The following is a 14834-nucleotide window of genomic DNA, read 5'->3' as shown; positions in this document are numbered from 1 at the left end:
ATAATTAAAAATTATATATCTCATGTATGTTTTATGCTAACATTTTTTGAGATCCTTAAAAAGGCAGATGCTTAATCGATTCTTTAAAAGGTAAAAATAAAGAAAAAAAATACAGTATATATTTTCTTCTCTACATTTATTTAAAAATTATAGGACTGTTTTTCTTAAAATGGTTTGGCAAAGTCACTCTCTTATATTCATTTTTTGTAGCAGTTATTATAGCATTCTCTTTAAAAACATCCTACAATGGATTAATGTTTGCTTTTTTATGATACAGAAACAGAAAAAATAAACTTGTAATTCAAATGAAGATCTCTATCTTCTAAATATAGATCTAATGTTAGCTTTTTTTCTTGAAGCTTGTTCAAGAGACTTGAAGCTTTTTTTTCTGGAAATACTTTCCTAACAGAATTTTGCAAATGTTATGAAACTAAATATTGATTCATTTTTAAATAATTCTCCTAGCCTCTAGGACTAAAATGACTCTTTCCCAAATGATCTTGGTAAACATACTTTGCTTTAGTTATTTTCACACTTCCTATGGACTTCTCCTTTGACTAAACTCCATTATTATTCTGGAGGTTGTTTAAACAGAATGCAAAGTATTTTCTAGAAAACCCTCATGTCTAACAGCATACATTTAATTCAACTATATGGCTTATATCAAAACAGGAACATGTTTTGTTGTCTTCTAATATGGACTGCATCTAGAAATGAACTGTATTGCTGACCAAGTGAACTGGGGTGAAAGTTGCTCAAGGAATCATGTCTTATTTCTTGAGCATCAACAATACACTACATGCTAAGATATGACAAGCAAATAAAAGGTACTGCTGAGATTTGAACTCAGGATCTCCTGTTTACGAGACAGGCACTTTAACCAACTAAGCCACAGCACCATATAGAAGCCCCTGTTTAATATTAAAAAAAATATATGTAAAGTATAATTTTTGGTAATAATATTTGAAATGCTTTTTGAGACATTTATTTTATCAAAGTTTAAAACAGTTGGCAATTTTGAATGAATAAGTGAATAAATAAATATGTTTTTATTCTCTTCTTTCTTTTGTGAAATACAGGCCCTTATTTCTTACAATGTATTGCCATGTGACTTTCTAGTATACTATTTTGTAGCAGTTATTATGGATTTCTCTTTAAAGGAATCCTACATGAGAATTAGTGCCAGTATTTTCTGATGCTCACATAGTAAAAACATGAAGTAAAATTAAAAAGTATCTTAAAAAGATAGAACAATTTTTAGCATTTTATCTTTAAGCTTTTACAAGAAAAGCAAAGCAGTTTTGGAAACACTTTGTTAACACAATTTTGGATGTTATGGAACTAAATATTGTTTAATTTTCAATTGTTCTCCCAGCTGTTATGATAAAAATTACTCTCTCTCTATTTATCTTAGAAAATGTACTTGTAACTGACATTTTATAAAATTCCCTGCATGATTCTCCTTTGACTGCACATGATATTAATCATGGAGCTTGCTCAAGCATAATAAATGCTATTTTCTGGAAATTTCTGATGTTTGCCTTAGCATCAGTTTATTTAAAAAAAAAATAGCTTATACTCAAGAATGGGAATATAGCATTATTTTGTGTTTTTCTGATATGGACTTTTTCTAGAAATGTAGTACATTGTTCATCAAGTAAGCCTGGGTGAAAGCTACTACAGTTGTCACGTCTCATATTGTAACGAATCAACAAAAAACTACATACTTAGTAGATGAAAAAGAATCAAACAAAGGCACTGCTGAGATTTGAACTCAGGATCTCCTGTTTACGAGACAGGCGCTTTAACCAACTAAGCCACAGCACCACATGGAAAGAAGATTTTTTACATGCTATTTTATGGAAATATCTGATGTTTATCTTAGCAACATTTTAATGCTAAAATATAGATTATATTCAAGAAAGGAAATATTGCATTATTTTGTGTTTGTCAGATGTAGACTTTATCTAGAAACATAGAACATTGTCCACCAAGTAAGCCAGAAAGAAGACTGCTAAAGTTTTCACATCTCATATTGTCATGAATCAACAACAAACTACATAATAAGGTGATGAAAATTAACTAAACAAAAGTCACTGCCAAGATTCGATTGCAGGATCTCCTGTTTACTAGACAGGCGTGTTAACCAGCTAAGCCACAGCACCACCTGCTCCAAAGTGTCATATAATGAAAAATTATATATCTCATGTATGTTTTATGGTAACATTTTTTGAGATCCTTAAAAAGGCCGATGCTTAATCGATTCTTTAAAAGGTAAAAATAAAGAAAAAAAATACAGTATATGTTTTCTTCTCTACATTTATTTAAAAATTATAGGACTGTTTTTCTTAAAATGGTTTGGCAAAGTCACTCTCTTATATTAATTTTTTGTAGCAGTTATTATAGCATTCTCTTTAAAAACATCCTACAATGGATTAATGTTTGCTTTTTTATGATACAGAAACAGAAAAAATAAACTTGTAATTCAAATGAAGATCTCTATCTTCTAAATATAGATCTAATGTTAGCTTTTTTTCTTGAAGCTTGTTCAAGAGACTTGAAGCTTTTTTTTCTGGAAATACTTTCCTAACAGAATTTTGCAAATGTTATGAAACTAAATATTGATTCATTTTTAAATAATTCTCCTAGCCTCTAGGACTAAAATGACTCTTTCCCAAATGATCTTGGTAAACATACTTTGCTTTAGTTATTTTCACACTTCCTATGGACTTCTCCTTTGACTAAACTCCATTATTATTCTGGAGGTTGTTTAAACAGAATGCAAAGTATTTTCTAGAAAACTCTCATGTCTAACAGCATACATTTAATTCAACTATATGGCTTATATCAAAACAGGAACATGTTTTGTTGTCTTCTAATATGGACTGCATCTAGAAATGAACTGTATTGCTGACCAAGTGAACTGGTGTGAAAGTTGCTCAAGGAATCACATCTTATTTCTTGAGCATCAACAATACACTACATGCTAAGATATGACAAGCAAATAAAAGGTACTGCTGAGATTTGAACTCAGGATCTCCTGTTTATGAGACAGGCTCTTTAACCAACTAAGCCACAGCACCATATAGAAGCCCCTGTTTAATATTAAAAAAAATATATGTAAAGTATCATTTTTGGTAAAAATATTTGAAATGCTTTTTGAGACATGTATTTTATCAAAGTTTAAAACGGTTGGCAATTTTGAATGAATAAGTGAATAAATAAATATGTTTTTATTCTCTCCTTTCTTTTGTGAAATACAGGCCCTTATTTCTTACAATGTATTGCCAAGTGACTTTCTAGTATACTATTTTGTAGCAGTTATTATGGATTTCTCTTTAAAGGAATCCTACATGAGAATTAGTGCCAGTATTTTCTGATGCTCACATAGTAAAAACATGAAGTAAAATTAAAAAGTATCTTAAAAAGATAGAACAATTTTTAGCATTTTATCTTTAAGCTTTTTCAAGAAAAGCAAAGCAGTTTTGGAAACACTTTGTTAACACAATTTTGGATGTTATGGAACTAAATATTGTTTAATTTTCAATTGTTCTCCCAGCTGTTATGATAAAAATTACTCTCTCTCTATTTATCTTAGAAAATGTACTTGTAACTGACATTTTATAAAATTCCCTGCATGATTCTCCTTTGACTGCACATGATATTAATCATGGAGCTTGCTCAAGCATAATAAATGCTATTTTCTGGAAATTTCTGATGTTTGCCTTAGCATCAGTTTATTTAAAAAAAAAATAGCTTATACTCAAGAATGGGAATATAGCATTATTTTGTGTTTTTCTGATATGGACTTTTTCTAGAAATGTAGTACATTGTTCATCAAGTAAGCCTGGGTGAAAGCTACTACAGTTGTCACGTCTCATATTGTAACGAATCAACAAAAAACTACATACTTAGTAGATGAAAAAGAATCAAACAAAGGCACTGCTGAGATTTGAACTCAGGATCTCCTGTTTACGAGACAGGCGCTTTAACCAACTAAGCCACAGCACCACATGGAAAGAAGATTTTTTACATGCTATTTTATGGAAATATCTGATGTTTATCTTAGCAACATTTTAATGCTAAAATATAGATTATATTCAAGAAAGGAAATATTGCATTATTTTGTGTTTGTCAGATGTAGACTTTATCTAGAAACATAGAACATTGTCCACCAAGTAAGCCAGAAAGAAGACTGCTAAAGTTTTCACATCTCATATTGTCATGAATCAACAACAAACTACATAATAAGGTGATGAAAATTAACTAAACAAAAGTCACTGCCAAGATTCGATTGCAGGATCTCCTGTTTACTAGACAGGCGTGTTAACCAGCTAAGCCACAGCACCACCTGCTCCAAAGTGTCATATAATGAAAAATTATATATCTCATGTATGTTTTATGGTAACATTTTTTGAGATCCTTAAAAAGGCCGATGCTTAATCGATTCTTTAAAAGGTAAAAATAAAGAAAAAAAATACAGTATATGTTTTCTTCTCTACATTTATTTAAAAATTATAGGACTGTTTTTCTTAAAATGGTTTGGCAAAGTCACTCTCTTATATTAATTTTTTGTAGCAGTTATTATAGCATTCTCTTTAAAAACATCCTACAATGGATTAATGTTTGCTTTTTTATGATACAGAAACAGAAAAAATAAACTTGTAATTCAAATGAAGATCTCTATCTTCTAAATATAGATCTAATGTTAGCTTTTTTTCTTGAAGCTTGTTCAAGAGACTTGAAGCTTTTTTTTCTGGAAATACTTTCCTAACAGAATTTTGCAAATGTTATGAAACTAAATATTGATTCATTTTTAAATAATTCTCCTAGCCTCTAGGACTAAAATGACTCTTTCCCAAATGATCTTGGTAAACATACTTTGCTTTAGTTATTTTCACACTTCCTATGGACTTCTCCTTTGACTAAACTCCATTATTATTCTGGAGGTTGTTTAAACAGAATGCAAAGTATTTTCTAGAAAACTCTCATGTCTAACAGCATACATTTAATTCAACTATATGGCTTATATCAAAACAGGAACATGTTTTGTTGTCTTCTAATATGGACTGCATCTAGAAATGAACTGTATTGCTGACCAAGTGAACTGGTGTGAAAGTTGCTCAAGGAATCACATCTTATTTCTTGAGCATCAACAATACACTACATGCTAAGATATGACAAGCAAATAAAAGGTACTGCTGAGATTTGAACTCAGGATCTCCTGTTTATGAGACAGGCTCTTTAACCAACTAAGCCACAGCACCATATAGAAGCCCCTGTTTAATATTAAAAAAAATATATGTAAAGTATCATTTTTGGTAAAAATATTTGAAATGCTTTTTGAGACATGTATTTTATCAAAGTTTAAAACGGTTGGCAATTTTGAATGAATAAGTGAATAAATAAATATGTTTTTATTCTCTCCTTTCTTTTGTGAAATACAGGCCCTTATTTCTTACAATGTATTGCCAAGTGACTTTCTAGTATACTATTTTGTAGCAGTTATTATGGATTTCTCTTTAAAGGAATCCTACATGAGAATTAGTGCCAGTATTTTCTGATGCTCACATAGTAAAAACATGAAGTAAAATTAAAAAGTATCTTAAAAAGATAGAACAATTTTTAGCATTTTATCTTTAAGCTTTTTCAAGAAAAGCAAAGCAGTTTTGGAAACACTTTGTTAACACAATTTTGGATGTTATGGAACTAAATATTGTTTAATTTTCAATTGTTCTCCCAGCTGTTATGATAAAAATTACTCTCTCTCTATTTATCTTAGAAAATGTACTTGTAACTGACATTTTATAAAATTCCCTGCATGATTCTCCTTTGACTGCACATGATATTAATCATGGAGCTTGCTCAAGCATAATAAATGCTATTTTCTGGAAATTTCTGATGTTTGCCTTAGCATCAGTTTATTTTAAAAAAAAATAGCTTATACTCAAGAATGGGAATATAGCATTATTTTGTGTTTTTCTGATATGGACTTTTTCTAGAAATGTAGTACATTGTTCATCAAGTAAGCCTGGGAGAAAGCTACTACAGTTGTCATGTCTCATATTGTAACGAATCAACAACAAACTACATACTTATTAGATGAAAATGAATCAAACAAAGGCACTGCTGAGATTTGAACTCAGGATCTTCTGTTTACTAGACAGGAGCTTTAACCAACTAAGCCACAGCACCACATTGAACGAAGCTTTTTTACATGCTATTTTATGGAAATATCTGATGTTTGTCTTAGCAACATTTTAATGCTAAAATATAGATTATATTCAAGAAAGGAAATATTGCATTATTTTGTGTTTGTTAGATGTAGACTTTATCTAGAAACATAGAACATTGTCCACCAAGTAAGCCAGAAAGAAGACTGCTAAAGTTTTCACATCTCATATTGTCATGAATCAACAACAAACTACATAATAAGGTGATGAAAATTAACTAAACAAAAGTCACTGCCAAGATTCGATTGCAGGATCTCCTGTTTACTAGACAGGCGTGTTAACCAGCTAAGCCACAGCACCACTTGCTCCAAAGTGCCATATAATTAAAAATTATATATCTCATGTATGTTTTATGCTAACATTTTTTGAGATCCTTAAAAAGGCAGATGCTTAATCGATTCTTTAAAAGGTAAAAATAAAGAAAAAAAATAGAGTATATATTTTCTTCTCTACATTTATTTAAAAATTATAGGACTGTTTTTCTTAAAATGGTTTGGCAAAGTCACTCTCTTATATTCATTTTTTGTAGCAGTTATTATAGCATTCTCTTTAAAAACATCCTACAATGGATTAATGTTTGCTTTTTTATGATACAGAAACAGAAAAAATAAACTTGTAATTCAAATGAAGATCTCTATCTTCTAAATATAGATCTAATGTTAGCTTTTTTTCTTGAAGCTTGTTCAAGAGACTTGAAGCTTTTTTTTCTGGAAATACTTTCCTAACAGAATTTTGCAAATGTTATGAAACTAAATATTGATTCATTTTTAAATAATTCTCCTAGCCTCTAGGACTAAAATGACTCTTTCCCAAATGATCTTGGTAAACATACTTTGCTTTAGTTATTTTCACACTTCCTATGGACTTCTCCTTTGACTAAACTCCATTATTATTCTGGAGGTTGTTTAAACAGAATGCAAAGTATTTTCTAGAAAACCCTCATGTCTAACAGCATACATTTAATTCAACTATATGGCTTATATCAAAACAGGAACATGTTTTGTTGTCTTCTAATATGGACTGCATCTAGAAATGAACTGTATTGCTGACCAAGTGAACTGGGGTGAAAGTTGCTCAAGGAATCATGTCTTATTTCTTGAGCATCAACAATACACTACATGCTAAGATATGACAAGCAAATAAAAGGTACTGCTGAGATTTGAACTCAGGATCTCCTGTTTACGAGACAGGCACTTTAACCAACTAAGCCACAGCACCATATAGAAGCCCCTGTTTAATATTAAAAAAAATATATGTAAAGTATAATTTTTGGTAATAATATTTGAAATGCTTTTTGAGACATGTATTTTATCAAAGTTTAAAACAGTTGGCAATTTTGAATGAATAAGTGAATAAATAAATATGTTTTTATTCTCTTCTTTCTTTTGTGAAATACAGGCCCTTATTTCTTACAATGTATTGCCATGTGACTTTCTAGTATACTATTTTGTAGCAGTTATTATGGATTTCTCTTTAAAGGAATCCTACATGAGAATTAGTGCCAGTATTTTCTGATGCTCACATAGTAAAAACATGAAGTAAAATTAAAAAGTATCTTAAAAAGAAAGAACAATTTTTATCATTTTATCTTTAAGCTTTTACAAGAAAAGCAAAGCAGTTTTGGAAACACTTTGTTAACACAATTTTGGATGTTATGGAACTAAATATTGTTTAATTTTCAATTGTTCTCCCAGCTGTTATGATAAAAATTACTCTCTCTCTATTTATCTTAGAAAATGTACTTGTAACTGACATTTTATAAAATTCCCTGCATGATTCTCCTTTGACTGCACATGATATTAATCATGGAGCTTGCTCAAGCATAATAAATGCTATTTTCTGGAAATTTCTGATGTTTGCCTTAGCATCAGTTTATTTAAAAAAAAAATAGCTTATACTCAAGAAATGGAATATAGCATTATTTTGTGTTTTTCTGATATGGACTTTTTCTAGAAATGTAGTACATTGTTCATCAAGTAAGCCTGGGTGAAAGCTACTACAGTTGTCACGTCTCATATTGTAACGAATCAACAACAAACTACATACTTAGTAGATGAAAATTAATCAAACAAAGGCACTGCTGAGATTTGAACTCAGGATCTCCTGTTTACTAGACAGGCGCTTTAACCAACTAAGCCACAGCACCACATGGAAAGAAGCTTTTTTACATGCTATTTTATGGAAATATCTGATGTTTATCTTAGCAACATTTTAATGCTAAAATATAGATTATATTCAAGAAAGGAAATATTGCATTATTTTGTGTTTGTCAGATGTAGACTTTATCTAGAAACATAGAACATTGTCCACCAAGTAAGCCAGAAAGAAGACTGCTAAAGTTTTCACATCTCATATTGTCATGAATCAACAACAAACTACATAATAAGGTGATGAAAATTAACTAAACAAAAGTCACTGCCAAGATTCGATTGCAGGATCTCCCGTTTACTAGACAGGCGTGTTAACCAGCTAAGCCACAGCACCACCTGCTCCAAAGTGTCATATAATGAAAAATTATATATCTCATGTATGTTTTATGGTAACATTTTTTGAGATCCTTATAAAGGCCGATGCTTAATTGATTCTTTTAAAGGTAAAAATAAAGAAAAAAAATACAGTATATGTTTTCTTCTCTACATTTATTTAAAAATTATAGGACTGTTTTTCTTAAAATGGTTTGGCAAAGTCACTCTCTTATATTAATTTTTTGTAGCAGTTATTATAGCTTTCTCTTTAAAAACATCCTACAATGGATTAATGTTTGCTTTTTTATGATACAGAAACAGAAAAAATAAACTTGTAATTCAAATGAAGATCTCTATCTTCTAAATATAGATCTAATGTTAGCTTTTTTTCTTGAAGCTTGTTCAAGAGACTTGAAGCTTTTTTTTCTGGAAATACTTTCCTAACAGAATTTTGCAAATGTTATGAAACTAAATATTGATTCATTTTTAAATAATTCTCCTAGCCTCTAGGACTAAAATGACTCTTTCCCAAATGATCTTGGTAAACATACTTTGCTTTAGTTATTTTCACACTTCCTATGGACTTCTCCTTTGACTAAACTCCATTATTATTCCTGAGGTTGTTTAAACAGAATGCAAAGTATTTTCTAGAAAACTCTCATGTCTAACAGCATACATTTAATTCAACTATATGGCTTATATCAAAACAGGAACATGTTTTGTTGTCTTCTAATATGGACTGCATCTAGAAATGAACTGTATTGCTGACCAAGTGAACTGGGGTGAAAGTTGCTCAAGGAATCACGTCTTATTTCTTGAGCATCAACAATACACTACATGCTAAGATATGACAAGCAAATAAAAGGTACTGCTGAGATTTGAACTCAGGATCTCCTGTTTATGAGACAGGCTCTTTAACCAACTAAGCCACAGCACCATATAGAAGCCCCTGTTTAATATTAAAAAAAATATATGTAAAGTATCATTTTTGGTAAAAATATTTGAAATGCTTTTTGAGACATGTATTTTATCAAAGTTTAAAACGGTTGGCAATTTTGAATGAATAAGTGAATAAATAAATATGTTTTTATTCTCTCCTTTCTTTTGTGAAATACAGGCCCTTATTTCTTACAATGTATTGCCAAGTGACTTTCTAGTATACTATTTTGTAGCAGTTATTATGGATTTCTCTTTAAAGGAATCCTACATGAGAATTAGTGCCAGTATTTTCTGATGCTCACATAGTAAAAACATGAAGTAAAATTAAAAAGTATCTTAAAAAGATAGAACAATTTTTAGCATTTTATCTTTAAGCTTTTTCAAGAAAAGCAAAGCAGTTTTGGAAACACTTTGTTAACACAATTTTGGATGTTATGGAACTAAATATTGTTTAATTTTCAATTGTTCTCCCAGCTGTTATGATAAAAATTACTCTCTCTCTATTTATCTTAGAAAATGTACTTGTAACTGACATTTTATAAAATTCCCTGCATGATTCTCCTTTGACTGCACATGATATTAATCATGGAGCTTGCTCAAGCATAATAAATGCTATTTTCTGGAAATTTCTGATGTTTGCCTTAGCATCAGTTTATTTAAAAAAAAAATAGCTTATACTCAAGAATGGGAATATAGCATTATTTTGTGTTTTTCTGATATGGACTTTTTCTAGAAATGTAGTACATTGTTCATCAAGTAAGCCTGGGAGAAAGCTACTACAGTTGTCATGTCTCATATTGTAACGAATCAACAACAAACTACATACTTATTAGATGAAAATGAATCAAACAAAGGCACTGCTGAGATTTGAACTCAGGATCTCCTGTTTACTAGACAGGAGCTTTAACCAACTAAGCCACAGCACCACATGGAACGAAGCTTTTTTACATGCTATTTTATGGAAATATCTGATGTTTGTCTTAGCAACATTTTAATGCTAAAATATAGCTTATATTCAAAAAAGGAAATATTGCATTATTTTGTGTTTGTCAGATGTAGACTTTATCTAGAAACATAGAACATTGTCCACCAAGTAAGCCAGAAAGAAGACTGCTAAAGTTTTCACATCTCATATGTCATGAATCAACAACAAACTACATAATAAGGTGATGAAAATTAACCAACAAAAGTCACTGAAAGATTCGATTGCAGGATCTCCCGTTTACTAGACAGGCGTGTAAACCAGCTAAGCCACAGCACCACCTGCTCCAAAGTGTCATATAATGAAAAATTATATATCTCATGTATGTTTTATGGTAACATTTGTTGAGATCCTTAAAAAGGCTGATGCTTAATTGATTCTTTTAAAGGTAAAAATAAAGAAAAAAAATACAGTATATGTTTTCTTCCCTACATTTATTTAAAAATTATAGGACTGTTTTTCTTAAAATGGTTTGGCAAAGTCACTCTCTTATATAAATTTTTTGTAGCAGTTATTATAGCATTCTCTTTAAAAACATCCTACAATGGATTAATGTTTGCTTTTTTATGATACAGAAACAGAAAAAATAAACTTGTAATTCAAATGAAGATCTCTATCTTCTAAATATAGATCTAATGTTAGCTTTTTTTCTTGAAGCTTGTTCAAGAGACTTGAAGCTTTTTTTTCTGGAAATACTTTCCTAACAGAATTTTGCAAATGTTATGAAACTAAATATTGATTCATTTTTAAATAATTCTCCTAGCCTCTAGGACTAAAATGACTCTTTCCCAAATGATCTTGGTAAACATACTTTGCTTTAGTTATTTTCACACTTCCTATGGACTTCTCCTTTGACTAAACTCCATTATTATTCTGGAGGTTGTTTAAACAGAATGCAAAGTATTTTCTAGAAAACTCTCATGTCTAACAGCATACATTTAATTCAACTATATGGCTTATATCAAAACAGGAACATGTTTTGTTGTCTTCTAATATGGACTGCATCTAGAAATGAACTGTATTGCTGACCAAGTGAACTGGGGTGAAAGTTGCTCAAGGAATCACATGTCTTATTTCTTGAGCATCAACAATACACTACATGCTAAGATATGACAAGCAAATAAAACGTGCTGCTAAGATTTGAACTCAGGATCTCCTGTTTACGAGACAGGCACTTTAACCAACTAAGCCACAGCACCATATAGAAGCCCCTGTTTAATATTAAAAAAAATATATGTAAAGTATAATTTTTGGTAATAATATTTGAAATGCTTTTTGAGACATGTATTTTATCAAAGTTTAAAACAGTTGGCAATTTTGAATGAATAAGTGAATAAATAAATATGTTTTTATTCTCTTCTTTCTTTTGTGAAATACAGGCCCTTTTTTCTTACAATGTATTGCCATGTGACTTTCTAGTATACTATTTTGTAGCAGTTATTATGGATTTCTCTTTAAAGGAATCCTACATGAGAATTAGTGCCAGTATTTTCTGATGCTCACATAGTAAAAACATGAAGTAAAATTAAAAAGTATCTTAAAAAGATAGAACAATTTTTAGCATTTTATCTTTAAGCTTTTACAAGAAAAGCAAAGCAGTTTTGGAAACACTTTGTTAACACAATTTTGGATGTTATGGAACTAAATATTGTTTAATTTTCAATTGTTCTCCCAGCTGTTATGATAAAAATTACTCTCTCTCTATTTATCTTAGAAAATGTACTTGTAACTGACATTTTATAAAATTCCCTGCATGATTCTCCTTTGACTGCACATGATATTAATCATGGAGCTTGCTCAAGCATAATAAATGCTATTTTCTGGAAATTTCTGATGTTTGCCTTAGCATCAGTTTATTTAAAAAAAAAATAGCTTATACTCAAGAATGGGAATATAGCATTATTTTGTGTTTTTCTGATATGGACTTTTTCTAGAAATGTAGTACATTGTTCATCAAGTAAGCCTGGGTGAAAGCTACTACAGTTGTCACGTCTCATATTGTAACGAATCAACAAAAAACTACATACTTAGTAGATGAAAAAGAATCAAACAAAGGCACTGCTGAGATTTGAACTCAGGATCTCCTGTTTACGAGACAGGCGCTTTAACCAACTAAGCCACAGCACCACATGGAAAGAAGATTTTTTACATGCTATTTTATGGAAATATCTGATGTTTATCTTAGCAACATTTTAATGCTAAAATATAGATTATATTCAAGAAAGGAAATATTGCATTATTTTGTGTTTGTCAGATGTAGACTTTATCTAGAAACATAGAACATTGTCCACCAAGTAAGCCAGAAAGAAGACTGCTAAAGTTTTCACATCTCATATTGTCATGAATCAACAACAAACTACATAATAAGGTGATGAAAATTAACTAAACAAAAGTCACTGCCAAGATTCGATTGCAGGATCTCCTGTTTACTAGACAGGCGTGTTAACCAGCTAAGCCACAGCACCACCTGCTCCAAAGTGTCATATAATGAAAAATTATATATCTCATGTATGTTTTATGGTAACATTTTTTGAGATCCTTAAAAAGGCCGATGCTTAATCGATTCTTTAAAAGGTAAAAATAAAGAAAAAAAATACAGTATATGTTTTCTTCTCTACATTTATTTAAAAATTATAGGACTGTTTTTCTTAAAATGGTTTGGCAAAGTCACTCTCTTATATTAATTTTTTGTAGCAGTTATTATAGCATTCTCTTTAAAAACATCCTACAATGGATTAATGTTTGCTTTTTTATGATACAGAAACAGAAAAAATAAACTTGTAATTCAAATGAAGATCTCTATCTTCTAAATATAGATCTAATGTTAGCTTTTTTTCTTGAAGCTTGTTCAAGAGACTTGAAGCTTTTTTTTCTGGAAATACTTTCCTAACAGAATTTTGCAAATGTTATGAAACTAAATATTGATTCATTTTTAAATAATTCTCCTAGCCTCTAGGACTAAAATGACTCTTTCCCAAATGATCTTGGTAAACATACTTTGCTTTAGTTATTTTCACACTTCCTATGGACTTCTCCTTTGACTAAACTCCATTATTATTCTGGAGGTTGTTTAAACAGAATGCAAAGTATTTTCTAGAAAACTCTCATGTCTAACAGCATACATTTAATTCAACTATATGGCTTATATCAAAACAGGAACATGTTTTGTTGTCTTCTAATATGGACTGCATCTAGAAATGAACTGTATTGCTGACCAAGTGAACTGGTGTGAAAGTTGCTCAAGGAATCACATCTTATTTCTTGAGCATCAACAATACACTACATGCTAAGATATGACAAGCAAATAAAAGGTACTGCTGAGATTTGAACTCAGGATCTCCTGTTTATGAGACAGGCTCTTTAACCAACTAAGCCACAGCACCATATAGAAGCCCCTGTTTAATATTAAAAAAAATATATGTAAAGTATCATTTTTGGTAAAAATATTTGAAATGCTTTTTGAGACATGTATTTTATCAAAGTTTAAAACGGTTGGCAATTTTGAATGAATAAGTGAATAAATAAATATGTTTTTATTCTCTCCTTTCTTTTGTGAAATACAGGCCCTTATTTCTTACAATGTATTGCCAAGTGACTTTCTAGTATACTATTTTGTAGCAGTTATTATGGATTTCTCTTTAAAGGAATCCTACATGAGAATTAGTGCCAGTATTTTCTGATGCTCACATAGTAAAAACATGAAGTAAAATTAAAAAGTATCTTAAAAAGATAGAACAATTTTTAGCATTTTATCTTTAAGCTTTTTCAAGAAAAGCAAAGCAGTTTTGGAAACACTTTGTTAACACAATTTTGGATGTTATGGAACTAAATATTGTTTAATTTTCAATTGTTCTCCCAGCTGTTATGATAAAAATTACTCTCTCTCTATTTATCTTAGAAAATGTACTTGTAACTGACATTTTATAAAATTCCCTGCATGATTCTCCTTTGACTGCACATGATATTAATCATGGAGCTTGCTCAAGCATAATAAATGCTATTTTCTGGAAATTTCTGATGTTTGCCTTAGCATCAGTTTATTTTAAAAAAAAATAGCTTATACTCAAGAATGGGAATATAGCATTATTTTGTGTTTTTCTGATATGGACTTTTTCTAGAAATGTAGTACATTGTTCATCAAGTAAGCCTGGGAGAAAGCTACTACAGTTGTCATGTCTCATATTGTAACGAATCAACAACAAACTACATACTTAT

General features: G+C 30.2%; 13 non-coding genes across 13 annotated transcripts; all 13 read right to left on the bottom strand.

Moving 5' to 3' along the window:
- Nucleotides 1–825: 825 nt before the first annotated feature.
- Nucleotides 826–899, bottom strand: TRNAT-CGU (transfer RNA threonine (anticodon CGU)). The gene has a single exon. It is a non-coding gene; the product is annotated as a tRNA-Thr (tRNA).
- Nucleotides 900–1753: 854 nt separating this feature from the next.
- On the bottom strand, nt 1754–1827 carry TRNAT-CGU (transfer RNA threonine (anticodon CGU)). The gene has a single exon. It is a non-coding gene; the product is annotated as a tRNA-Thr (tRNA).
- A 1182-nt stretch (nt 1828–3009) lies between these two features.
- On the bottom strand, nt 3010–3083 carry TRNAM-CAU (transfer RNA methionine (anticodon CAU)). The gene has a single exon. It is a non-coding gene; the product is annotated as a tRNA-Met (tRNA).
- An 854-nt stretch (nt 3084–3937) lies between these two features.
- TRNAT-CGU (transfer RNA threonine (anticodon CGU)) lies at nt 3938–4011 on the bottom strand. Its single transcript has one exon. It is a non-coding gene; the product is annotated as a tRNA-Thr (tRNA).
- Nucleotides 4012–5193: 1182 nt separating this feature from the next.
- Nucleotides 5194–5267, bottom strand: TRNAM-CAU (transfer RNA methionine (anticodon CAU)). The gene has a single exon. It is a non-coding gene; the product is annotated as a tRNA-Met (tRNA).
- An 854-nt stretch (nt 5268–6121) lies between these two features.
- Nucleotides 6122–6195, bottom strand: TRNAT-AGU (transfer RNA threonine (anticodon AGU)). The gene has a single exon. It is a non-coding gene; the product is annotated as a tRNA-Thr (tRNA).
- Nucleotides 6196–7377: 1182 nt separating this feature from the next.
- TRNAT-CGU (transfer RNA threonine (anticodon CGU)) lies at nt 7378–7451 on the bottom strand. The gene has a single exon. It is a non-coding gene; the product is annotated as a tRNA-Thr (tRNA).
- An 854-nt stretch (nt 7452–8305) lies between these two features.
- TRNAT-AGU (transfer RNA threonine (anticodon AGU)) lies at nt 8306–8379 on the bottom strand. Its single transcript has one exon. It is a non-coding gene; the product is annotated as a tRNA-Thr (tRNA).
- A 1182-nt stretch (nt 8380–9561) lies between these two features.
- TRNAM-CAU (transfer RNA methionine (anticodon CAU)) lies at nt 9562–9635 on the bottom strand. Its single transcript has one exon. It is a non-coding gene; the product is annotated as a tRNA-Met (tRNA).
- An 854-nt stretch (nt 9636–10489) lies between these two features.
- TRNAT-AGU (transfer RNA threonine (anticodon AGU)) lies at nt 10490–10563 on the bottom strand. The gene has a single exon. It is a non-coding gene; the product is annotated as a tRNA-Thr (tRNA).
- A 1181-nt stretch (nt 10564–11744) lies between these two features.
- TRNAT-CGU (transfer RNA threonine (anticodon CGU)) lies at nt 11745–11818 on the bottom strand. Its single transcript has one exon. It is a non-coding gene; the product is annotated as a tRNA-Thr (tRNA).
- Nucleotides 11819–12672: 854 nt separating this feature from the next.
- On the bottom strand, nt 12673–12746 carry TRNAT-CGU (transfer RNA threonine (anticodon CGU)). Its single transcript has one exon. It is a non-coding gene; the product is annotated as a tRNA-Thr (tRNA).
- A 1182-nt stretch (nt 12747–13928) lies between these two features.
- Nucleotides 13929–14002, bottom strand: TRNAM-CAU (transfer RNA methionine (anticodon CAU)). Its single transcript has one exon. It is a non-coding gene; the product is annotated as a tRNA-Met (tRNA).
- Nucleotides 14003–14834: the final 832 nt, after the last annotated feature.

The sequence above is a fragment of the Taudactylus pleione genome, unplaced genomic scaffold (genome assembly GCF_031769625.1).
Source record: "Taudactylus pleione unplaced genomic scaffold, aTauple2 ptg000100l, whole genome shotgun sequence".
In the NCBI taxonomy this organism is placed as follows: domain Eukaryota; kingdom Metazoa; phylum Chordata; class Amphibia; order Anura; family Myobatrachidae; genus Taudactylus; species Taudactylus pleione.
Note: the sequence above shows the minus strand (reverse complement) of the source record. Positions and strands in the feature narration are given on the sequence as shown.